General features: G+C 44.6%; 1 protein-coding gene and 1 long non-coding RNA gene across 3 annotated transcripts in view; both read right to left on the reverse strand.

Moving 5' to 3' along the window:
- Positions 1 to 5,635, reverse strand: part of TRANK1 (tetratricopeptide repeat and ankyrin repeat containing 1) — a 52,433-nt gene extending 46,798 nt beyond the window's left edge. Inside the window, exon 1 of one of the 2 annotated variants that reach the window (XM_040064064.1) lies at positions 5,562 to 5,635. The gene's annotated coding sequence lies outside the window, so the exon portion shown is untranslated. Of the gene's footprint in view, positions 1 to 2,961; positions 3,162 to 5,561 lie in introns of those variants that run through there. The other variant, XM_058420896.1, reaches the window with a different exon arrangement.
- A 4,009-nt stretch (positions 5,636 to 9,644) lies between these two features.
- LOC120756334 (uncharacterized) lies at positions 9,645 to 24,616 on the reverse strand. The gene is made up of 3 exons (XR_005702129.2): positions 24,496 to 24,616; positions 21,379 to 21,495; positions 9,645 to 13,525 (listed from the first exon to the last, which is right to left on the reverse strand). It is a non-coding gene; the product is annotated as an uncharacterized LOC120756334 (long non-coding RNA).
- Between the last annotated feature and the right edge of the window lie 30 nt (positions 24,617 to 24,646).

The following is a 24,646-nucleotide window of genomic DNA, read 5'->3' on the forward strand; positions in this document are numbered from 1 at the left end:
CCAGTCTGTCCTGTACCTGTTCTCTCAAGGGATCGCCCCAATTTTGGCCAACTGCATGTCACTTTGGAAAAGACTATAAAGAAGACTCCCTAAGTTAACCAAAACTCGAGATCACTCTATGGAAGAAGATGGATCTATCAGCGGATGGCCATGAGGACTTGGTCTCATCTGTTGGTAGCTATTCCTCTCTCTCCATTCTTTGTCTCTCTCTCTCTCTCTCTCTCTCTCTCTTTCTCCTCTATCACACCATGTTGTGGGCACTCAATAAAGGTGCATTGTTTTTGATTAAAACCGTAATCTCTTTTATCTTTTGCACTCTGAGATCGATAAACAAACCATCACAACCCCCGCTTGTATTAGTGGATCACGACACTCATGAAGAGAGATATTGAAGAAGATGACGATGAAAATGAAGATCTCATACTCAGCCCTCGTAAAATGTCAGCTCATGTTGGAGAAACTGGTCAACTCAAATGAAGTGCCTCTAATTTAGACTGCTTCTCATCAGACACCCCTATCATTAGGGATATATTCAGAGATAGACAGGGATAGCCTTATCTATAGATAGATTCTCACTCAGTCCTACAAAACAAGAAAAAAAAATTCTCTAAGAAGTCACCTTGCCAGATTTGTACCAGAACTTGGAAGTGCCAAAGACCATTTGGTCCCTGTAAAAGCCAGCACCACCTGAAAAATAATGAATGAGATTCTAGAGCAGATTTGGCTTACATAAGGGCAAGCAGAGCAGCATAGTGATAGCTGATTATCAGAACGTTGTCCTAAACTCAGCACAAATTGGACCAAATGATATTTTTTTTACTGCGTCTGGGCTCTATGGCCAGTCAGCATCCTACACATCACAGTACTCCAAAGATAAAGACAGCATGCATCTCTGGAACTGTTTGCCTCTAAAAAGACAAAGAAAACCATTTCCCAGTGAATGGAAAGTGTATAGAAAGGACATTTTATCAGATGGTTTCAGTCTGAACTGGAGACCTGCACACAACCTCCATTGCTGGACACAACCCTCAACAACACTCACAGAATTTTGCTTCTCTAGATACTCTTCCTTCCTAAGTGTTCAGGCAGAAGCAGTACTAGGGGAGTTCATGCTACTGTTCCGTAGCTTCACTGATGCAGTACACACTGCATCAGCAGATCTTGACAGCACAAAGCATCTCTCACTATTGAGAAGGGATTCTCACCTGAAATGGGTCTAGCACGCAAGCATTATTTCTCTATTTTGGAGGTCAGCTGTGAGACTTGTAAGCTCTGGCTGTGCTTTCAAAAGATGTTAAATGGCAAGGGGGAGAGAGCACAGAGTTAGACAGAACATCCCAGGCTGCTCCTCATTTTATACCAAGCTTTTCCATGAAAATGTGCTCTGTGGTAAACTGATAATTGTAGGGCACAGACATTGTCAGAAAAAAGGCAAACATTCTTATCAACATTTGGCAAATGCAGATCAGGATGCAATTAGCACAGGTCTCTCAAGGGCCTGTTGACATCTCAAACACCACATACAAACCACACAGGGAAGATTTGTGCAATGAAGCAAGGGGTAAAAGAATACACATGGAAGACTCTGGGCTAGGACACATAAGACTCTGTTCAGGGCAGAGCTGGCCTGAATGACTTCCCAAGGTCCTCCTTTTTCAGATTACCACAGTATGTTGCTGTCTGTTTGTGCAAACTGTCAGAAAGGAATTGTTATTAACAATAAAGCCCAGCCACCTGATGTCTCCAACCAAACTCACAGCTGACACAGCTTGGAAGATCAGTTCTTCTCCAGATGCATGACCCCAAACAGGACTACAGCAACGGGACCCAAACTCAGCCAGAAGTTGGGCCAGCCCTGCTGACAAGCGGAAATCCATGCAAAACCTCAAGAAGTGGACACCGAAATGTTATTAATCTTTAGATCAAGGATCTGTGGTTCACTTTCATACAGGAAAGGTACTAGGGAAGGAAGTGACATAGCAAGGAAATGGACATCTGAAGCACATCACTAGGACACCACAAGACAACACCTTTCACAAAAAGATATGAGTGCACAAACCCCAGGACAGCAGCTGTGTACCTACCTTAGACCCTGGGGAGCAAGAGCTTTGCACCCATGGGCAAGGGAACAGAAACTAGACAGACCGATGTGACGTTCTATGGTATGGAATATCCCTTTGGACAGTTCAGGTTAGCTGTCCCAGCTGCATCCCCTCCCAGCTTTCTGTGTCCTCACCCAGCCTCCCTGTTGCCCGATCCGAAGAAAACACAAACAACCGAAGTCGTTTATGCGGTGCTTTATTGAGGGCCCGGGAGTCTGTGGACTAGCGTCCAAAGACAAGACCCCATCTTTACTGAAAAATCACAGGGTTTTTATATGTTTCTTTACATGATTTCTTCATCATTACAAATTCTTACTTCACTTTTACCACCTGGTACAATTATCTTTCTGACATTTAGGTTTCTGCCAAAGGTACATTCCCTAGATAAATGGATAAACTCCTTATCATAATTAGCTACACTGCTTACATTACAAAATCTGCTATAAAGTTCATCTGCAGGTTACATGCGGCCTACCAAGCCTTAGCATGACTACTACTACTAATGTCAACTACTGTCAACTACTGTCAATTCTTAACATTTGCTACTAACTTAATACAGTTTATTGAATAAGATGAATGTGATGGCAACATCCCCACTGGTGGGACAAGCTGAAAAACGCTTGACTTAGGACAAGCTCTGCTTAGCAACGACAAAAACATCAGTGTTTATTGTCCTGGTTTAGGGACAAATTTGGGAGAAAACCCCTGAATGGGATCCCTCTGGGAAGCAAACCCAAGTGGCCCCTCCCTCCAACCGGTCCGGTAAAAAACTTCTTTGGAGAAAAGTGGAAAAAACTATTTTACTTAACAAATAAAGTGCATACAAGTATAAAGAATGAATAATATGAAACAATAAAACCTCTCGTTCTGGAGTGAGATGGCAAATTGAGAAAGTTCTTGCCGTGGGTGTAGCTCGGCTCTCTCTCTCAGTGCCTCTCCTCAGTCCCAGTCCCTCCGGAGCTGCTGGAAAATGCCGAGGTCCAGCCTGCAGGTGCAGCCCCCAGTGCTCCCTTGGGTTTTTTCAGTCCAGAGCAGGTTTAAACAGTCCCAAGAAAAAAGGAAAAAAAACAGTCCAGGGAACTTCTCTGCCCTAGTGAGCTGAAACTAACTAAAAGCTAAAAAATCTCTGTCCTGCAGTCCCTCCAAGCCTCCACAGGACAGTCTGGAGAAGAATGTGGAGGAGTCAGGCAGTTTTCTCAAAACAAACTCCGCGCTTCTGCTTGCTCTTAGAACCAGTCTTAAAGGCACAGAACTCAATATACAGCACAAACAGAACAGAGGACTGGGGACACAAGCATCATAAAGTCACCCTAGGACATTTACGAACATTATTCTCACCCTAAATCCAAAGCACAGCACCCTACCAGCTACTAGGAAAAAAATTAACTCTATCCCAGCCAAAACCAGATGACACCTCAGAACATCCTTCCTCCTTTCCTTGCATGCTGAACTCAGGCCAAGCACATGTGACTAGCCTTCCTTGAAGACTGTTTCACAGCTTGCAGCAGCAACAGGTCTGGCCTTGCTCCCCAGCACATCCTGTTTTGTTAAGCGAAACTAAACAGTCTTCTTTGCCTTCAGCTTCAAATGATCCTTCCTTCTTTGTAACCTACCAATAACAAGTCATACCTAAGAAAACATATAGTTGAGCCAGGTCTGGAGTTGCTTTTTCGAGAAACACATCTGTTTATACATACAAATACCTAAGATTTCCAGTAAATGAAGAAAAGACTTGCATTTCCCATTTTATATGCAAAAAAAAGAAGATACAAAAGCAGGTTCAATATTCTGTTTGCACGATGTCATTATTGTGTCAGCACAAAACCCACCAAAACCTCAAAACAACAGCAGGAAAAGTTAATCTTTCTGTTTCTCTCTGAAATAACAACAATCTTGAAATCCCTAGTCTAGCTCCACCATACAAGACCTAACTCAGTCCAACTCAGGGAGTTGTTTACACTGCTGCAGTTGTTTGCTCAGCCCGCCAGTGTTCCTCTCACCATTGTCCTGCTCTTCTTTGCACTGGTGTGGCCTCACCTTGAATACTGCTGCCCAGTTTTGGGCAGCACAAAATAAAAAATGCATCAAGCTATTAGAGAGCATTCAAAGGAGACCACGAGGGTGGTGAACGACGGTCTGAAGAGGAGCCTGTAAGGGGAGCACCTGAGGTCACTCGGTTTGTTCAGAAGACTGAGGGGAGATCTCTTTGCACTCTGCAACTTCCTCATGAGCAAAAGAGGAGGGGCAGGCACTGATCTCTTCACTCTCGTGACCAGCAACAGAGCTCGACAAGACGGAATGAAGCTGAGTCAGGGGAAGTTTAGACTGGATATTAGAAAGAGGCTCCCCAGGGAAGCGGTCACAGCACCTAGCCAGTCTGAGTTAAGAAGCATTTGGACAATGCTCTCAGGCACATGGTGTGATTATTAGGGCGAATGTCCTGTGCGGGGCCATGACTTGGACTCAATGATCCTGATAAGTCTCTTCCAACTCAGCATTTCCTATGATTCTCTGACAGGGTAAGAGAAACAGCAACAAACAGCCTGCATATTTCCTTTGTGTAGATTCACTCCAGAGGGTATTGACTCTGGAATGAGGAAAAAACAAACGAAAACACCCCAAGACACCGAGGCTGCCCATAACATCAAGGTTTTCAAGCTTGCACAGTTCACAGCCAGTGCCTGACAAATTTAATTGCATGTTGGTAAAAAAATACCGATAGAAAATACTCCCGCAGGCATGTTTACATGGGAAAGCACAGCCTCTTTTCATTCGCAATAAATCTCAAGTTAACTCTCCGTAAATCGCTAAAAAATATACAAAAGCTGGTTAGAGATCCTTCTGCATCTATTCTTCTGCATCGCACACTGCGCTCAAACTCCTTTCCAGCTGAAAAAGTCTGTTTTGTTAAGTGACCACTCCGCGACCTTGTACAAGTTTTGCTTTTCAGGGAAAGGATCCAAAACCACTGAAGACAATGCTTCGCCCCGGGCTATGCTAAAAGAGTTCTCCCTCTTCTTTTCAAGCACGGACACGGCATCCCATCTCCCCCAGCTCCTCCGTGCAAACCATACCAGGCCAACACACACTCCCAGATGCCTGGCTGGAGCAAGAATGCACTCTTCCCCTTTTCCTTCAACCACCCCACACATTCCCTGGCAGGCTTCCCAGCCAGCACAGCCCACACGCCAAACCCCGCACCCACGCCCCTCGTCGGAGCGGCGCGTCCCCTCTCCGGAACTGCTCCAATATGCAGGAAGCTCCACCGAGATGGGAAGCCACCCCCAAGAGGCCGCGGCTGCCCCCGCGAAGCATCGATGGAGCGGCGCAGGGGGCGCGGGCAGCTCCCGCCGCAATCCCGCATCCCGCCCGGAGCGGCGGGCGGCCGACAGCCGCGCTCCCCTCCCCGGGGAGGCTGAGGGGGCTACAAGGGGTGGCCGAGGAAGCGCACCGACCTACCTGCCTCCCCATCCGACCCCGCCGCCGCCGCTCGTCGGGGCGCGCTCCGCTTGTCGCCCTTAAACTCTCCGCCCCGCGTTCCGCCCCCGCCGCCCGCGTCACCGCGGGAGTGGGAGCGGGGGCATCGAAACAAATACACGGCGCTTGGGGAATCGAAACGAGACCGCCCCGCCCGTGGGGGATGTGCCCCCCTCGTCCCGATCCGCGGCGGGGGTGGGAAGTGCCGGGCGTCCTTCTCCCCGCCGGAACGTTCAGGAAGTGGCTCTGTGATGTCTCCGGGCTCCCTCCGCCGCGGGAAGTGTATGGAGTGCCATTTTTTAAAATGACGTAGCGGTGCTTTCGGGGTAGTTGGAAAACCAGCGTTCGTCCGCTCCAGGGGCACCCCCGCGTCCCGAGGCGCCGTGCTGTCCCTCTGGCTTCTCCCCACAGCCCCCGCTCTGAGGGAGCTGTGGCTCCTGTGGCCTTCCACTGTGCAAGGATCGCCTGGGGAACGAGGGCTTCTCCTCCTGGGATGCGTTTGCTAATCTGTCTTTCCCCGCGGTCTTTTCACACCGTGAAAGGGGGATCCATAAGTCAAAGATTAATGCTTCACAGGAGATCGTTCAATAATTCACCCCTCTGTGAACGGCATTTCTAATCGAGTTTTTCTCTGGCATTGAGTGTTAGCCTGCATGTCTTCCTCTGTATCCGGGCTGGCTGGGATGGAGTTAATTTCACTGCCAGAAGCCCCCACTGTGCTTTGTGCTGTGCTGTGCTTTGCTTTGGGAGCTAAAAAGCGTTGATAACACACCAGTGCTTCGGCCACTCGTCTCTCCAACATTTCCTCCTTCAGCGTAGGCTGGGGGTGGGCAAGATCTTGGGAAGGGACACAACCAGGACAGCTGGCCTAAACTGTCCAAGAGGATATTCCAGAACATGTGGTGCCTATTCAAATACAAAAGCTAATGGAAAAGAGTAGGAAGGTGGGACATTCGTTATTTACATTGCCTTCCAGTGCAACAACTACACCTGAAGTCCTGTTTCCCAGGGCATGGCCAGATGTTGCTCGCTGATGTGAAACAGGGAACAATCTTTTGGAGTTTCTTACCTTTGCTTGAGCTTCCGTTTTATTAAACTGCCTTTATGTTGACCCGTCAGGGTTTTTTCCATCTTTGTTCCTTCCCACTCTATCCTGCTGAGGGGGGGAGAGTGGAAGAGCAGCCTGATGGCCTCTTGATTTCCAGACAAGGTGAACCCACCACAGTCCTTTTGATGTCCAGGATGGGGCATGAGATAACAACGGTTTTTTATGGAGTGTGCTATAGCTATAGTGGCTATTCAAGATCAAGTTCCTATGCCAGTCACAGAGATTGTTGGCTGGGCTGCTTAGCTCTTTATTCAGTTAGGCTTGAAAACATGTTAATAAAAACAATGGCTCTGTCCTTTGCCTTGGCATTTCTGGCCTTGCTCTTCTGGAGGAAGTATCTTGTGGTGAGCATGAGGAAAATACATATCCCTCTCCATACCCGGGAATAGTGCAGATGATTGTTTTCACTAATGCCTAGGTCTGAAAGAGCCAATCAGGTGTTGGAAGAACGGCTCTGGGGATCTTTAGGAAAAGCGAATATTAGTGCCTTCGAAATGGGTCTAATGTCTCTAAGAACATCAAGGCCATCGAGTTTATTACAGAACCTAGGCAGTTTGATCCAGCTTGAACGTCTGAACTTTAGGGTTATAGGAGAAAAGGGTCTGCAACAAATCTATTGCAGATCCCAGACACTCTGAGCTTCTGATGGGTCTGCAGAACCCAGACAATCTGAACTTCCAAACTTTAAGGGAAAATGATGATGCAAGCTCAAGGGGTGGAATATGTAGTAGGCAGTTCAGGAAGGCTGTACTTCAGCCAATGGGTAAAAGAAGAGGGCAACATGGTTGGGAGTTTAGGATTAAAGGAGGCTTCAGTACCTCAAGACAGAGCCCAGGGAGTGGGCCCAGTGGACTCTCTCCCTTTTTTCAAATAAAGTTGCAGGGCTTCTCCGTTTCCTTTGTGGACACTGGCTTTTCACACCGTGCCTTTTCCATACATAAATTGGAGAAAGGAGTCAGAGAATTCATAGAGGAAGCAGAAATTACCCAGTCCCTGACTTCATCAGAATTTCAAGATATGTGGGAAGATCATAGCTGCCAGACACGTGAGTGGATTTCTGCCTGGCTGCTCCAGTGCTGGGATAACAGGGCAGCAGTTAGCAGCTGGAGAGTAAGGAAATCCAACAGCTGGGATCCTTCGCTAGAAACTGAGGAGTTGAGGCAGTGGAATAGAGTCAGCAATATACAGTCTCTGGAGATGGTTCCTCTCAAGTGTGAGAGCAAGGTGCCCATTCAGGGAAGATCTTGTGAACTTGCGAGGAATGTGTACCTACCACAGACAAAGGCATCAGTTCTGAAAGAATTAGTGGTGATGAAAGTCATCTACATTGATCTAAACAATTATGAGGCCTCCAAAGATCCAAAGGATGTCCTGTGCACACAGACCATGTGGAGGAAGTGCTCCAGCTTCATATCCTAACAGTTTGGCAGTAATGTATTGCCCAGATATCAACACCTCAAATTTTGGAGTCAAGTCTTCTCTAAAACTTTGAAGACCATCTTTGTACATCTTCATCCTTATGGGTCAGTGCTTTGGCAGCTAGACATGCCTGAAGAAATTAGTCTTCTCCTGCCCTGTTGGAGGGAAAGGGATTCCCAGGCATGTGCTGCATGGCACACTCTGGTTTTTTTCTGTGTGACCGGGAGGAGAAGAGGAATGGCCAGGCTTACTGTACCCTGTGGATTTGATTGCCTGGTGCGTCAGATCCACACAAGTAAAAAGCCTTGGTAGGCACTGGTGTACAGCGTACTCTGATGCCATCAGACTGCAGGGGCACAGAACACATCTGGATCTCTTCAGTGACAGGTGACAAGAATTGTCTCTATTGGAGGCAGGACAACCACTGTGCATGGTAAAACTCTACTTCCCAGGAAGCGTCTGGGTATTGCCTGCTGGGACATAGACAACAAATCTTTTGTTTTCCTTTCCTTCTGCACTCAGCCTTTGTTTTTGCTTTATTAAACTGCCTTTGTCTTGATCTGTGAGAGGTTTTTTCCCCCCTTTATTCCCCCCCTCCAATCCTGCTGAGAACTGATAGAGGGGTGTTGCCATATTATGTGAGCCTCTGTGAGATGTTTACAGCTCTGACTGAATTTTCTCACAGTTTCCTGATGTAAACATCTTGGTTTTCCACATTCCTTTCTTATGATAGACAACTGATGGACTTCTAGCCTGGCCAGTGTGATGGAAATGTGGTAACTTCTTGTTCTCCAATCCCTGGTCATTCTTCAAAACCTATAAAGCAAAGTCTTTGTAAACAATAAAGGTTTTTCCTTCTTCAGCTTTCATTTTGTGTGGAGTCAAATCTGAGTATTTACTTGTGTCCACTAGTGACACAGAGGGGCTTTGATGGTCACCTGGTGTCAACCCATCCTGTTCTCAAAAAAAAATGGATTTCTGCTAATCACCCATCTTCTGCACTGAGTTTTCACATAAATTATCCTGCTACCAATTTAGGGACTAGAGAAACAAAGTAATGCTAACCTTAGCACATATGATTTTATATCACTTGGCTCCTAGTGGAGTGCATCAGAATAATAGGCAAAGCCACTTTTAAAGGAAGCAGTCAAAATACAGCCACAGTTGTTCTGTAGCTGCATCCATACGAGGTGGGAAAATACAGTGTAATCTTGTTTCCTAAGTGACTTAAGGAAATAAAAGTACGACTTAAGGAAATAAAAGTACATGGGTCGGATTCTGGAGTTCTTATTCAGGAAAAAGTGCTTGTGTGAATTAACATGATATAAATGTTGAGACGAATGAGGGGCTGAGGGATACTAACATATCTGGAATTTCATGTGACCTTCTGTAAGGCCCTAAAAAGACTTGATGAATGAAATCTTTAGAAGGGCTTACGGTTGCTCTTTTACTCTTGAGTTAGGCGCACATGAGAGAAATACTGGCAAGATATGCTCAAAAGGCCAAAACAACAAAAAATACTTTATTGGCATCTTTAGAAAATCAGGGAACTTTAGAAATATGTTTAGAGCAACATTCAATCAATGTGAAACACTTCCCAAAGCATTAACTTGGTCCATTCAACTTGGCAAACTCTAAGCCCATTCAGTTTTAAGTTACTCAAAAATTTCAAGAAGAGGAAATTAGAAGAAGGAGAAAGAGAGAAAGACAGAAAAGATATAGAAAAGAACACATATAGCTATCCACTACTGGGTTCCAGCAGTGTTCAGGTAGAAGTTCCAAGAGAAGATAGGGTCAAAACATATGCTTGCCTCATGTAGAGCCTTCAATAGACCTTGGCCTTCCTGGGCCATTCCCCCAAGTGGGACTTACGGTCATTTGGCCACTCAGGAGCTGGATTAAGGGCTCCAGAGGTGGGTGTGGAGCATTGCCTCTGGTGTGTCAGGGACTGGCAGCCCTCCCAGGCTGGGATACAGGCTCTAGGACAGGAGGAGTGTACAGGGTAGTGTACCACCTCGCCAGGACAAGGCCTGAATTGCCCCTTCCCCCATACACATGCACCCCAAAGGGTCTCGAGACATCAATCTTTCCAGTCTCTTACACGTCCAAACTGCCCATCATTGTTATTTAGGGATGTTTCAGTGCAGCATCTGGAAACAAAGGACCAACACACTTTAATACCAATGCAGAAAGTGGAACTCATTGCGTTTTGACTCAGAAGGGACTCTGACCTAAACACTGACACAACAGTCTTTACTACATCTGTTGGCATGCTATGGGTGTGCTTATCAAAACAGTCATGAGACAGAAAGCTAAACTTTTTTCTTTTTTTTTTTCTTTTAATAACTCAGCTGTGAAAATGAAACTTGGCAGCTTGCAAGCCTCTCTCTGGTGTGCAGCAGGGCGTTTCCTTCTCATGCAGCATGTCACATGTATTGCCAGTAAATTACTGAGTCTGCAAATTATTTTGTTTCCTGATCTGTATGAGAGGAGAAGCAGCAGAAACTGGAAGGGGTGGACCTAGTCGGGGAGGCAGTACTGTATGTAAGCAGTAACGGGTTAGGGGTACTGGTTGATAAGGGGAGCTCATAAATGATAACAACCACTGGGAGGAGGTGCTCATAAAACCTCCTCAAAAAAGTAAGGCAGCAGAAAATGATGGATAAAGCCATTTATATATAGCTCATAAATCCCTTCCGTTGTGACTGTAGAGTAAAGGTATCCATGTGGGCACATTTCCAAGGGGAAATGTTTCTTTTGCATGGGAGACTGAGTAATAGATCCCTCAAATTCCTTGTCACTCACCACATGTACCTGTAAATCAGAGCTCATGATGCAGGTACATCCATTGCGTTGAATTGATGGTCTTGGCATAGCGCTAGCGGTGTTTCTTTTTGTCTCTGCTTCTTTTTCAATGATGGGAAAACCTCACTTTGAGGGGAAGAACACCCTTCATAACACACCCAGGAAAGAGAATTGCAGTGCATGTCGCAGGCCTTGGGTCATGTTGAGCTTGAGAGAGCTACTCCACCAACAGCTCTCACTCTCCTGTGCAGTCAGCATCTCCTGGCTCCTGAGAGTACAGTGCCAAGCCTGCATCAGATATTGCTGCATCTTATCACAGACCTGCACCTGGTGCGAGGCAGACTCAGCTCTGAAGTGAAGGCACTACATCTATTGCAGTGGCAACATGCGCCTGACACCAGCACAACTGGAAGTGGGGAACAAACATGACTCCCTCTCCCCTGAGAAAAAGCTACACCATACATCAGGGCCTGGGGTCACCCACCATCCTCAAGAGTCCTGACCAACCTCACCTGGGGCACGTTCAGCCCATGTGATACTAAAAGGGTTAATTCAATTTCTACTGTAACTGTGAGCTTTTAGTAGAAAGACACTGTGACTGTGAACTTTCAGCAGAGAAGACACTGTCTACAGACCTTTAGCAGAGAAGCAAGGCAGGCAGAAATTATTCCCCATGCAAGGACGTTAGCAGATAAAGAGGAGTCATCTGGTTGAGGAATACAGCTGCAGCCAAAACAAAGACTGGCTTTGGAAACTTGGGGGACATGGGGACAATTTTTATGGTAATAGGCAAATCATAATATGCATGTAGTGGCTGTATATAAGCAACTCACTTGTAACAATCAGGGGGATGTTAGGAGGAGTGATCCCTCATTCCTTCCGGGCACTTAAATAAATGATACCCTCTTTAACACAGAAAAAAATGGTGCTAAGGAGCCTTATTTCAGTTTTCAGAGCTTCAGTAACACATGGGCCTGGCAATCACAGGGCTGAATCTGACCCTAGTTCCCCTCACCAAGCCTACTTATGACCCATGCCAGCAAGCACACATCCCAGCCTGGCCTCAGCCCATCCCCATGGGGCTGCCCGATGCCCTGAGCTGAGGATTGTGGCTGGCTTCCTCCCATCCTGCCAGCTCCCTCACTGAAGGCAGTGGAATGGACCCTGGCTGGGGAAGCCTCTGCTTGGCATGTCTCCTGGGGCTCTCCATGTGATCCCAACCCTGGGCCACGCCGCTCCCTGATGCCATACATGGGAAAATGTGTATTTCCTGTTATAACTGCTCACACAAGACACCTAAGCAACAAAAATATGCTGGCCATAAACAATATCTCCAGCTGTTACAGCTATGGGGGCAAAAGTTTGTGGTGTAGGTGTGGTTTTGTGGAAAGCTGCAGCTTCTATCAGCATGATTATTTCAGGATGTTTAATTGACTTTAAAAGCCTATCTCCAACTGACGTAGTAATACTAGTGACAGACTTCTGTTTGCCCAGGTTTATTTCTGAGGTCAAGAAACAGGTTTCAGAGTAATCACGTGTTTCAGAATAATAGCTTTAAAAGAACTTTTAATTAAGCACATAATAATTAAAGGACAGTGCAACCAACGGCAAATACATGCCTAATTTGTCATTTTGCCGCTAGTTGCCCTAATGCTGAAAAATCCCTTTAGATCTCTTCTGTCTAATGCTTCTTGCATATTATCCTTTTTTGTTGCTCTTATTCCTTAAAGTCTAACTGTTTAACCATGCCTTTCCCAGCATCATGTAGGCCAGTACACTCATAAACCACATGAAGGGCTACTTGTCCCCCATGAAGAATTCTGTATGTGTACAGTTGTCAGTGATGCACACACAATCTCTGGTGCTCTTTCCAAGACAAAGCTTTTTGTTCCTCTCATGTCTGCTACCAACGCAGCTGTTCTCCAGTGTGATTCTTTGCACACTTGAAACAGTTGTGGCACAGTATGTCCTGAGTGGGGACTGGAATCCTGTGACAGCAAGCACTGTATATCATGTTAGGAAAGCAATATAATCTGTTGTGCACAGCAAGACTGCTCTAGCAATGTCTCTTAGCTGGGCTTTAACCCAGCTATTGATAGCACCATTAAAACTGCACAAGCATAGAAGTCACTTAGTATCACAAAAATAGTTACCTTCCTTTGCTATTTTTATTTCTGGCTGGTAAACAATTTGGAATAACCCAGCCAATTCAAGACTGATTATATAAAGTGTAGTCACTCCTGTGGGAGCAGTTCAAATAATCTTACAAAGTCAAGCAAGGGAGGAAGAATGGGCGGGGAGAGCAGTAAGTGGCAAAGAAGGCAAAGAAATGTGCTCTTTCTGTACCTGTCACCTCAACCTATTTGTTTTGAAGGCAAAAGAGCTGAGCAAGGAGGAGTGGTGGCAAAAAAAGAAAGAGAAAAGTGGAGATGAAAGGGGATGTTGGTTTAAGGAAAGGCACTTCTTGAGGCTCATTTGTGCTGGCTGGGACTAGCAAGTCTCCCCAGCAGTGGTGCCTGAAGGAGTCTGGAGAACGGGCAACCAACACCTGGCAGCAGCAGAACAAACAAAAATGCGAGGCTTGTGGTCAGAGATGAGTCATCCTGGAAGAAACCTGAAATAATAATAAAACAAAGATACATGGATTTGTACTCTTTTGTTTTGAATTAAATACATAAATTTTCCACAGTTCTTGTTCGGGTGATTTTGGGTCAATAATTTCAGCCTCATGTCCTTGTTGCTTTCATCCCAGTATATTCTAATGGGGTGCAGACAGCTATGTGTGGTTGTTACAACCCACTGCAGAAGGCAAGGGCAACCCAAGTTCTTGTTCATAGATCCCTTGGAGTGGATTGGAATGAAAAAACACTAAATGGTTTGTAAAATACATATGTAGGGTTTATTATAGTACAATTTGGTTGCAAAAAAAAAACAACAAACAGGTATGTACTGATTTGGGTTATTGTTATTATCTATAGTTATTTAACAACATGGAAGCATTGCAATATGAATGTGCAACATCACCCAAGGACATGCACAAGTGAAGAGAAAGAAAGAGATCACCTGTAGGTGCAGGGACAAGACTTGTTTGATGCACAGTCTTGGTCAAAGTGGTGGCTGCAGACCAGATCCATTGGGTGGGGATGGAAGTCTCAAAGAAATTGTGGGGGAAAATCCCCAGGAACATCCAAGGAGGAGGAGCCCTACAACCCAGTGGCTTGTGCAAGGGAGGACAATTTAGCATGACAAGATGCACCATCCAGTCTCCAGTGATTGTCTCCTAACTCAATCATAGCCCAGCATTCACGCTCTGTCTTAACAGAACAGAGACTGGCCATTACACACCCAAAAGCTCACCTCCTTCATTTAAGCAAAACACCCTGGTCTTGTCGTATTCTATTAGCTTCCTGTGAATGTTTACATTTTTGTAGAGGAGTCTTCTCATGCTTGTAACATAAACAAGTGGTTGTTTTTCGCATTCCTCTCTGATGACAGACAACTGATTGACTTCTAGCCTGGCCAGTGGGATGGAGAGGTGGCAACCTTGTTCTCCAATCCCTGGTCATTGTCCAGAATCTATATAAGCGAAGTAATCGTAATTAAGTTAGCCCTCTTTTGCCTTAGAGTTAGAGTGTGAGTATCATTTCTCTTCATGTCCTCTAGCGACACCCTGGCTTCTCCACAAATGGGGGAATGTTTTGAGTCATTATCCCTTAACTGTTCTGTCTCTCACAATGGTGTGATATGCAAATGATGCCTCCCTGAGATCACTAAGACTGTATGAAGCCAACTGTGAAAATAACAGTAGCAGAGGGTTAAGAGGTGCTTTGGAGCATGAAGACCAAGTCTTAACCAGTAAAGAACATGTCCATCTACAACACCAAGGACTGGACTGGATTTTAGCAAGAGAGAGCGGCACTGACCCTTATTTAATGAGAAACAGAGGTGATAGTCTTGGTGACACAAAGGAAGATGATCGCTCCTAGGAAGAGATGCCCAAAGGTCAGGAGATGTTTCTGTATCAGAAAACTAGTCAAGAATCTGTGCAAGTTTATTAGAACAACAAGTTCAAATATGTTCCAATCCATATCTCAGTACTAACATACTTCTGGCAGCACACCAGGAGAGATTGGCAGGATTTTCTGTGTTCGTTTTTGTAATGAGTCTGTGCCAAGTTTTAAGCAGGAGCTATTTGTTTTTAGTGACTACAGTGGGCACTGCCATCATGGGTTCAGGAGTACAGTTTTTACAAGTTTTTCTTGTCCCCTTTTGTGATTCAAGTTCTTAAAATCAGCCCATGACAGAGACTACTAAAAAAGACACCTTCTGCCACCCATCCTCCAGGACCTTCCAATGGAGCCAGTGTGATCCCCTCCACCCCTGGGATACAGCATGGCTGACAGGGCCATTCCTGCACAACTATGGGTCTGTGTATTCTATTCCCAAACTGTTGAAAATAGTTGAAGAGATGCTTTTCTTTATCTCGTAACTCTGGGGGGAGGGGTCGGGTGTCTTTCTGTTAGTTAATGAGCCAGCTGTTAAAACCAGGCAGGGCAGCATTTCTTCATTTCTTCCAGGACCCATCCTCCCTGGGCGGGGAGGGGCGGTGGGTTAATGGGCCATTAAGGGTCACCACATGACTGATAAAATTACATCATCCCATTGTGAGATGCTCCACCCAGTGGGAGGAGCCAAGCATTCCTACCTGGATAAAATCTGAGATTCAGAACTGCAAAATTGTAATAATTTGGAGGGAGGGGGTTTGCATTCTCCATTCCAAGGGAAGTTTTGCCTTTTCCCTGGCAGTCACCTGTCTTTTCCAAACCAAGACAAGGTCTTTAGAGGTTTCTTAGCCCAAGACTCATATGTCCCTCAACAGCTAGTTCATCTATTACAGGAAAGGCCAAGGTGTTGAAACTTCAGCACATGTATTTTGTCCATTCTTGTAATGTATTGAAGTTAAAGAGCAAAATCAAAAAGGGACTTTACTCACAATAAAAATTAGGATAAAACACTGCCAGTATTTACTGGCAATGAAAATATTAGAAAACATTTTTTTTTTCTCCCTGCAGTCCAGTAATGCAATAAACATGAAACCATAGAAGAGCTCAGGTTGGAAGGGGCCTCCCAAGTTCATCCAGTCCAATTTTTGGTGGGAAAGGGAGCCTTGATGACATTATGTAGCACTGTGTCCAGTTGCACCTTGGAAAACCCCAGTGATTGGGGGGTCTTCTGCAAGCATGAGGAATTTTTTCCACTGATTGCCTGTTCTGACTGTAAAAAAATTCTTTCTTACATCTCAAGATGAAGGTACCTGTATATAATTTATTTTTTTTTTACTCTAAATTTTCCCAGTAATATATAGTAATTCTATATAGTTAGTATAGTACTTTTAAGTTAAGCTTCCTCTGACGCTTGCCAAAAAATCTTATCTTTCAGAATGTACAAAATTCCTGAGGAAAAAAAACAGGAACAGAATACCTACAACATTATGCAGAAGTATTACACCCTCCAGACCTCACAAAATACTTTATAAAAGTAACTCTTACATGCTGGAGAATACACAGTCACGCAGGAAGTAAGTTACAAAAATGAAAGAATAAAGTAGTTCTTTTGTTTCATACTTCCTGATTGATGGTCCAGAAGATGTTTTATTTCAAAGGGAAATATAAGTAGGGTATTAAAAAAAAATCTATCATCATCATGAACAGTAGCTTGGAAAAATCTAAATACTATGGAACAATGCTGTTACTATAATGGGAGGAAAGAAAAGTTGGCATAAATTTGGTCTCGAAAATTTCATCTTTGTACCATTTTAGGACCATGGAAAATGCTGCCTTCATAGTGATGTAGTTAATTTGCCTAAGCATTCTGCTTGTGACAGTTTTTAATGCCAGACAAGGAGATACCAAGTAATGTTCTGGTACAGTTGCAAAGACAAATACAAGCTGCTTTGTGTACAGCAGTGTTCTCTCTGAGAATCAGGGCTTCATCTGCACTCAAGTAAATACCATTTTTGCTATTACAAATGAAAGCCCAAAGGATTTGCATCAGCTTGACAGGGCAGGGTCTCAGCACTTGTGTGGGTTATGTTAGCCCAAGCTGATTCTGGTTGCTTTTAGTGGTGATGGCAACCGCGCAGTGGTCAAGTTGGGTTTAGGTTCCCATTAGGTGATTGTGACAACAGGAAGTTATTTTCTGCTGACTGTGTTACCTGTTTTCCTAGAACAAAATTGAAGGTAAAAGAACCAAAAATGGGATGGTACCAGTGGTCCCAGCTGTGAGGAAAAACCACAGTGGTCATTACAGGAAGAGAATCTTGTTAAATCACTTCAGATATAAAAGGAAGAATAGAAATTTGGACAGTTGAGAACCAATGGAGAGCAAGTTCTCATACGCATTGCATTAAGGGAACTCCACCTATGTAGTCCTCACCTTTTCTTCCTATAAGACTTGGAGTGTAACAAAACCTCAGCTTGTACAGCACAGTATTTCTTTTTCCCTAGGAAAGGCAACTATGAGTGTTTTAAGGTCCATAAAAATAAATGCCAATATATCTAGGTAGAGAAGTGATGTTATGGTTAACATACTGACAAAAAAAGAATTATTCCAAATTCTATTGGGAATGTCCTATAGGATCTTGCACAAATTATGCTGTTCATCTGAGTGCTCCAGAACCATCTCAAGTGGACTTAATAATTACCCCTTATCTAACAGGACTGCATATACAGGGTGTGATGAGGGGATGTAAATACTTCAAAGTTATTTTCTCATCATGAGTTTCCAGAACATGCTTTCCTTCAGAACTCATAAAAATGCACTATAGGGTCAAAAAAATCTCAATAGGGGCAATATTGTGCAGCAGAAACTCCTCTTGCCTCATGCAAATGCCTGAGGCTTTGTATAATGGCATGTGACACATAGTCTTGAGCAGCTGTTCTACTCATAGAAGGACATTTTCACCAAAACCTGGACTATGAGTGACCAACTCAGAATAAAACTACTGTAGCTAAACAGGTGATCCTGTGTCATGTTCTGTCCTGAATTATATACGGGATAATCTGATTTCAGTGGAACATGACCCTGAGACTTTTTTCTGCCATGGGATGGGGGGGGTTTGTGTGGGGCAGGTTAGGTAAGCATTGCATTAACGCAAAGCATCTCCTTCTCTGTAAATAAGTTTAGTAACACATCAGTACTGCCAGTACTACTTCTTCTGCTTTTGATATACAGCCAACCTTTGCACGAATTTTGTGTTAATGTTTTATTCTACGTCCTAAAGATGCAAGAAATTCACTGCAAGAAGAGTAGGTCCGCATTCTGCAATGATGAATGAGGGTTAAAAGAGCTGCCTGGACACTCTGGGTGCCTGTCAAGACAAGCTGAAAAAAAGCAGAGGTCTGTGAATCAAGGTTATTTGTTTGCATTCTTTCAGTTATCTCTTCCTTGGAAACAGGAGCCATTTTTGAGAAACTGTCATAAATTATGCTGCAGTTTGGCATTAAAAACTGTAAGAAGGGTGAAAGATGCCATTTTCCACTAACATGCACATCATGGGAAATTATTCAAGGGCAAATGAGAAGACATTTCCAGATACAGGCATGTCACCTAAAAAAGAAGCAGCTGTTTTTAACAAGGAATTCTGTTAGAGTAGTAGCATACTGGAATGCTGCTCAACTTGCTTCTCTTTAAAAACAAACAGAAAAACAGGCTTTTTTGTTGTTGTTGTTCAAGCAAACCTCATCTTTTAACCTCCTATTCTGCTTGAGCTGCAGTCTAAAACCCTAATAATCCTAAACCTTCAAACTGATTTAACCAATCTTCAGTCCTTTCTTCAGTGTAGCAGTTCTTTGCCTTTTTTCATCCATGTCTCATGTTACAGAATGCAGTTTTGGGTTCTAGTTTTGCACAGTAGACGCTGTTGTGCCAGCCAGGTTTTATTTGCTTCCCCTGTGCTACAATACCATGCTCCAGATCTTTCTTAAACCTTATTTACTATTTCTTAGTACTCTCTTTTAACTGCTCAAGGCAAATAAAGCAATGTTGACTTTGAAGGGGTCAATAATGACTTACAAATAAGTTTTAAATATAGTTTCTGAGGTTCCTAATACATTTGAGTCGGAATAGTAAGTACATGCGGCAGGTAATGTGTAGCTAGCACTTCAAAATGGTATCAAATATCTTAGAAACAGAACAGTTTGGATTGGAAAGGACCTTTAAAATCATTTAGCCCAACCCACCCCTTCAGTGAGCAGAGACATCTTCAACTGGGCCAGGTTCCTCAGAACTCCATCCAATCTGATCTTGAATGTTTACAAGGATGGGGCTGCCACCACCTCCCTGCACAACCTGTTCCAGTGTTTCACCACCCTCATTATAAAAAACTTTATTCTTATGTCTAAAAGAATGTACTAGATTAATATTATCCATTTAAGAAAATATATTTTATAATAAAAACTAAACCATTCATAATCCATATTGTTGCCTTCTGAAATTTCATAGCATTGATTGCTAAATATATCAGGTTTCCTCACTGGGATCTTAAAAAGCATAAAGATTCCAACAGGCTCTTTCCATTCATTCTTCAGCACTTCTTTTGCCTTAACACCCCTTCTGAGCTCTGGCACCAAAATACACTGGTTGTATCTTCCTAAACTATTTAAAATGAAATCTAGATACTTTGGTTTTTATTTGCTTTAATAAAAACAAATTCATTTTTTAACACACTGTCACAGAAAACAATCCAAACTGGAATGGGTGAGAGCAAAGCTTGCAAGATATGAGCAGACAGGGCTGACCACCAGTGGAGCAGTTTTGATGCAAATATGAAGTCTTTTGGTGGCTGCTTGCAGCCAGAGAAATAGACTTTTTCACACCTGCTTCTACATAGAAATTAGAGTTTTGGCACAGATGACACAAAATTTTAAAGCTTCGTGCAAGTGGCATCCAGCAAAATGAGCTGCATCTCTGTGATAAAAACTATAACTCAGGTATAAGGAAAAAATGTGAAGATTTTCCTACTGGCTGGTCAGGGCAGATACTGTCACTGCAAATAAGTGTCAGCAACAGCATGGGCAAAGAAGAGTTGGGGAAGATGTCTTCTGTCCCAGATCGAATGCTGAGATCCAACAGATTCCTACTCCCATTTCCAGCTGCTCTGGGTGACACTTGTGGCTGTCCAACACCACTGAAGACAGACTCCTCCTCTAAGTTCAGATCCTGGAGCAGAGCCAGATTCATTGAATCAAGTTCAGTGCTCCCCATGCTCCTGGTGCTTCCCAGGTCAGTACACAGTCAAGGTGAGTGTACAGTAGGTCATCCTCTCTTTGCCTCTTTTAACCCTTTGCCCCCTGCCCCACTCATCCTAATAGTTCCTGAATCTTTTCCCGCAAGTCAAAACAGAAGTGCACCATGGCCACGACAGTTGTCACTACAACCTGGAGGTTCGGGAAGCCGCAGGCAGGAAGATGGTGCGGGAGGACTGCTGTCTCCCACTGTTGGGGGTTAAGTTTTCCTGTGGAATTTTTCCCCCCCATAAGTTGCTAGGAGACTAAATACTGATAGTTAAAGGGTGCTTAACCTGTACAAAAGAGGTGGATCACTTAGTTTAGCGGGAGGAAAAGGCTCCCAGGGGCTGAGGGTGGTGGTTCTTTTCGGCTCTCGGTTTTCCATGGAGGATGGTCGAGTGACTGGTAGCTGTGTGGATTCCACGGTTAACGGAGGGGTTCGGTCCTGGGAATTCTATCCTCTGTTGGAGTGCCCAGGAATTCGGAGTTTTTTCGCCTGCCCTGCTGGATTTTGGGTCAGCCCGGGTCCAGTTGCCGCAGCTTCTTCAGCACTGCTCACTTTGCCTGCCGGGACAACCCCCTGCCTGCTGGGGACACCCCACCGTTTCCAGCCATCAGCCCCGGAGTTTCCACCGTTTGGGTTTGGTGCTCTTGGGATCCCAAGAGATCAGACTGCCTGGGACTTGTGAGACAAAGCCCCTGGGGTTCTTGGTTCTGTTTTTATTATTATTATAATTGCTGTTGTCGTTTGTCTGTCCTGTTATATTTACTAGTAAAGGACAGTTATTCCTTCCCTCATAGCTCTGACTGAAAAGTTTTTTTTTTTTTTTAATCTTCCAAATTATAATACCTTGGAGGGAAGGGATTGGAATTCCCCATTCCTAGAGAGGCCTGACTCTCCCTAGCAGACACCTGTCTTTTCAAACCAAGACACCCACCCAGGTATTTTTGCCAAGGTAAAAAATTGGGGAACCTGAAGTCTGCCTCAAAAGGGGCTTTTGTGGAGATCTGTCATGTTTGGGGGCATGGCAGGCACCAGTACATACAGATGGGAATTTAACAGAGTGAAACTTTGTAGCAACCATCCCAGAAGGTGCTGAGGACAGAATGTCTTTGGAAGGCAAAGCACCTTATAGCAAGGTACCACCAGAGTTTTACATACTTAGTCCTTAACACTCACAGAAGTGGTTTTGCTTCTTGCTCTCCATGTTCCTCAGAGGGACTGTACAAGGATTCTGTACAAGCTTCTGTATCTTCTTCGTGCCCCCAGCCAGGATCTTCCTGTTTAAAGTGACACCTGTGAAGGGATAATTCTCAGGATAAGATTTTTCTTTTCCCTTCTGCAAAATGAAAACTGGTTTGTTTATTGCTGTCAGCATTTTACACATAATGTACAATTTCAAAGATGAAGACAGGTATTTATGAAGAGGATGAGAATAAGCTGAAGTTACATTACACGAGATTAAGATATGCCAGTTGTAGAGCATCTTGAAGTGGAATGATGTCCATTTCTTGGTGCTGCAGCAACAAGCAAGACATAAAAAACATGAATATACTCTGGTACTTTACACAGCAACACACTTGCTACATCACCCTGACAAGGCACTGCAGTGACACTGCCATCCTGGAGCAGCTTTTGCTTCTCTGAAGCCCTGTTTACAGCTTGCCTGAAAGCAGCAGTGGTTACTGTGCTTAGGGAAATGCAGTGCAGAGTTGTTTTGTACCAGGAGATGCTGGACTGCTATCATCCCAGTACCATCTCTTATTCGAGATGGAAAAATGAAAGAAGAGACAATAGTACAGATAATCTTACAGACCTTTTGATACTGAGAGCCTTAAGTTGTGAAGCCTTGAATAGGCCTCCAGTGCAAATGGACTGCAGAATGCAGACCCTGTCTGCAGAAAGGGTTACCTCATTTTGGTCATTCAAACTGTTGTAGGGTTTTCTTGCATGGAAGAAAATCCATTCATCATTTCTGCTGTCAAACAGAAAGGATGTTCATGTGAGAGTGCCCTGCTGCATCTGTAGATGAGGGAAAGGCCTCACAGCTGCTGCAATTGCTGGGATGGAGAGGAAGCTGCCAGCAGCTTCCTTCTTTACAATAAGCTCAGGTTCTTCTGTAGGGACAAGGGGTTTGTGCAGCACAACACAGGCCCAATGCCATGCTGGGTGTGCAGCAGTTTAATTCATGTGTGTTCCACTGGCTCCTTTGTGTGCAACCTTTCTGGTCAGGACCACTGTGAGACCAACAGGTTTCATTGCATCATGGCTATGCTCTCTCCCTCTGCTGCAAGGAAGGGAGCAGCTTCCCGTCTCCTGTACACTTGGCATGCTCCAGCCACGAGTCCCAGAACAATGCATGAGGTTGTACAGAATCACAGAATCATTCAGGGTTGAAAAGACCTTTGAGACCTAGTTCAACCTCTAACTGATCACCACCTTGTCAACTAGACCATGTCACCAAGTGCCACCACCAGTAATTCCTTTACCACCAGGGATGTTGACTCCACCACCTCCCTGGGCAGTCCATTCCAATACTTAACCACCCCTTCTATTTGCACTGGCAGAGAAAGCAAGAGCTCTGCTCAACAAGTGTCTCCAAACCTCAAGAGACCCCAAAGCTTGAGAGTTGCTGCCAAGTTTTAGCCATTGCACAAATAAAGATCTCCTCTATATTTTTGAGTAATTACTGAGTACCAGCGTGCACTGTGATTGCAGAGACATATATCACAATGGATACAGGGATATCCAGGAAAGCATCCTGTGATTGGAGCCATGTAGTGGTAGTCACACAGCCAGTGCGGTCCTACTGTCACAGGCACAGAGCTCAGCTGTGCCAGATGCCACAGTGCTCACAGCAGGTCACAGAATCACAGAGTGGGTTAGGTTGGAAGGGACCACACTGGGTCATCTGATCCAGCCTCCCGGTTCAGACGTGGTCACTCTGGAGCACATGGCACAGGATTGCATCCAGATGGTTCTTGAATACCTCCAGTGAGGGAGACTTAAACAACCTCTTCAGGCAATCTGTTCCAGTGCTCGATCACCCACACAGCAAAGAAGTTCTTCCTCATATTCAGGTGGAATTTCCTGCGCATCAGTTTCTGCCCATTGCCTTTCTCATCCTATTGTTTAGCTCCACCAAGAAGAACCTGGCTCCATCTCCTTGGCACCCACCCCTTAGGTATTTATACACACTAATGAAGTCCAATCTCAGTCATCTTGTCTCAAGGCTGAACAGGCTCAGCTTCTTCAGCCTGTCCTCATGTTATAAATGAAGTTCTATATGTTTAATTTAATAAGCAACAAAGTTGAATTTAGCAGTAATGCAATTTTATTTGAGCAGCATTTTATAATCATAAATTATAATAATTTATAATAATTATAGCATATACAAAAAAATTTGGCAGTGATTAGTTAAAGATAAGTAATCTTCGGATAAAGCATAAGCAAAACTGACCGGGGTACGGAGGGGGGCTTCTCACCCTTCCGCACGTACAAAACAAAGTAATCCAACTTAAACTTATATACTGTATGCTAATACATATTCATTAATATTTCCCATAAATCTCCTCCTGTTTTCAATTCTTACAATCTACGTCACTATACTACATAGCGCATGCTCCACTTGTTGTTTGGGGGTGTTCTTGGCTTTTTGGTGAAGATGAAGGCTCATCATCTTCCTCGCGTCCTCTGAATAACCTTACCGGTTGCGCGTGCACTCTAAGTTTTGTGTTATATAACTAAGCATCATGTTCCAAAAAGTAATTATTTCTTAGATCAAACCACCACCCGAACTCCCTACCTTGGAGCAGTCCCAACTTTGTCCATCCCAAGGCCAGTTCTATCTTAAGGCATCCTGTATCACGTAACATCTGCAAAGGGCCCATCTCCCTACCTTGGAGTAGTCCCAACTTCGGCCCATCCAGCTTTGAAGCTCTTTTTTTATCTCCAGCTACATCCTGTATCTTATTTTTCTCGTGTAGCATCTGCCAACGGGCTTTCTAACACCAATCACATATACTTTTTCCTTTACTACTTTATAACAAATATTTTCTAAAATATATTTTCTAAAATATTGATATAGTTACAATTAGCATGAATCATTTTCATTTATGACACTCGTAACAGAGATGCTCCCCAGTCAACCTTGCTGCTCTCTGCTGGACCTGCCGCAGGAGCTCCATGTCTCTCTCCTACTGAGGAGCCCAGAAGCGGACACAGCACGCCCCATGTGATCTCACCAGGGCTGAGCAGAGGGACAGGGCCACCTCCCTCGACCTGCTGGCAACGTACCTCAGGATACACCGGGCTCCTAGGCCTGCTGGCTCCGGCACAGCCTGCTGTGGCCCGGGGCGCCCGGGTCGGACACACGCGGGCCCCGCTCGGGCCGCGCCTCGCCGGCTCCCGCCTGCCCTCCCTCAGCGCCTCCGCAGCGCGGCCTCCC

This window comes from Hirundo rustica, chromosome 1 (assembly GCF_015227805.2).
Source record: "Hirundo rustica isolate bHirRus1 chromosome 1, bHirRus1.pri.v3, whole genome shotgun sequence".
NCBI classification, from domain to species: Eukaryota; Metazoa; Chordata; class Aves; order Passeriformes; family Hirundinidae; genus Hirundo; species Hirundo rustica.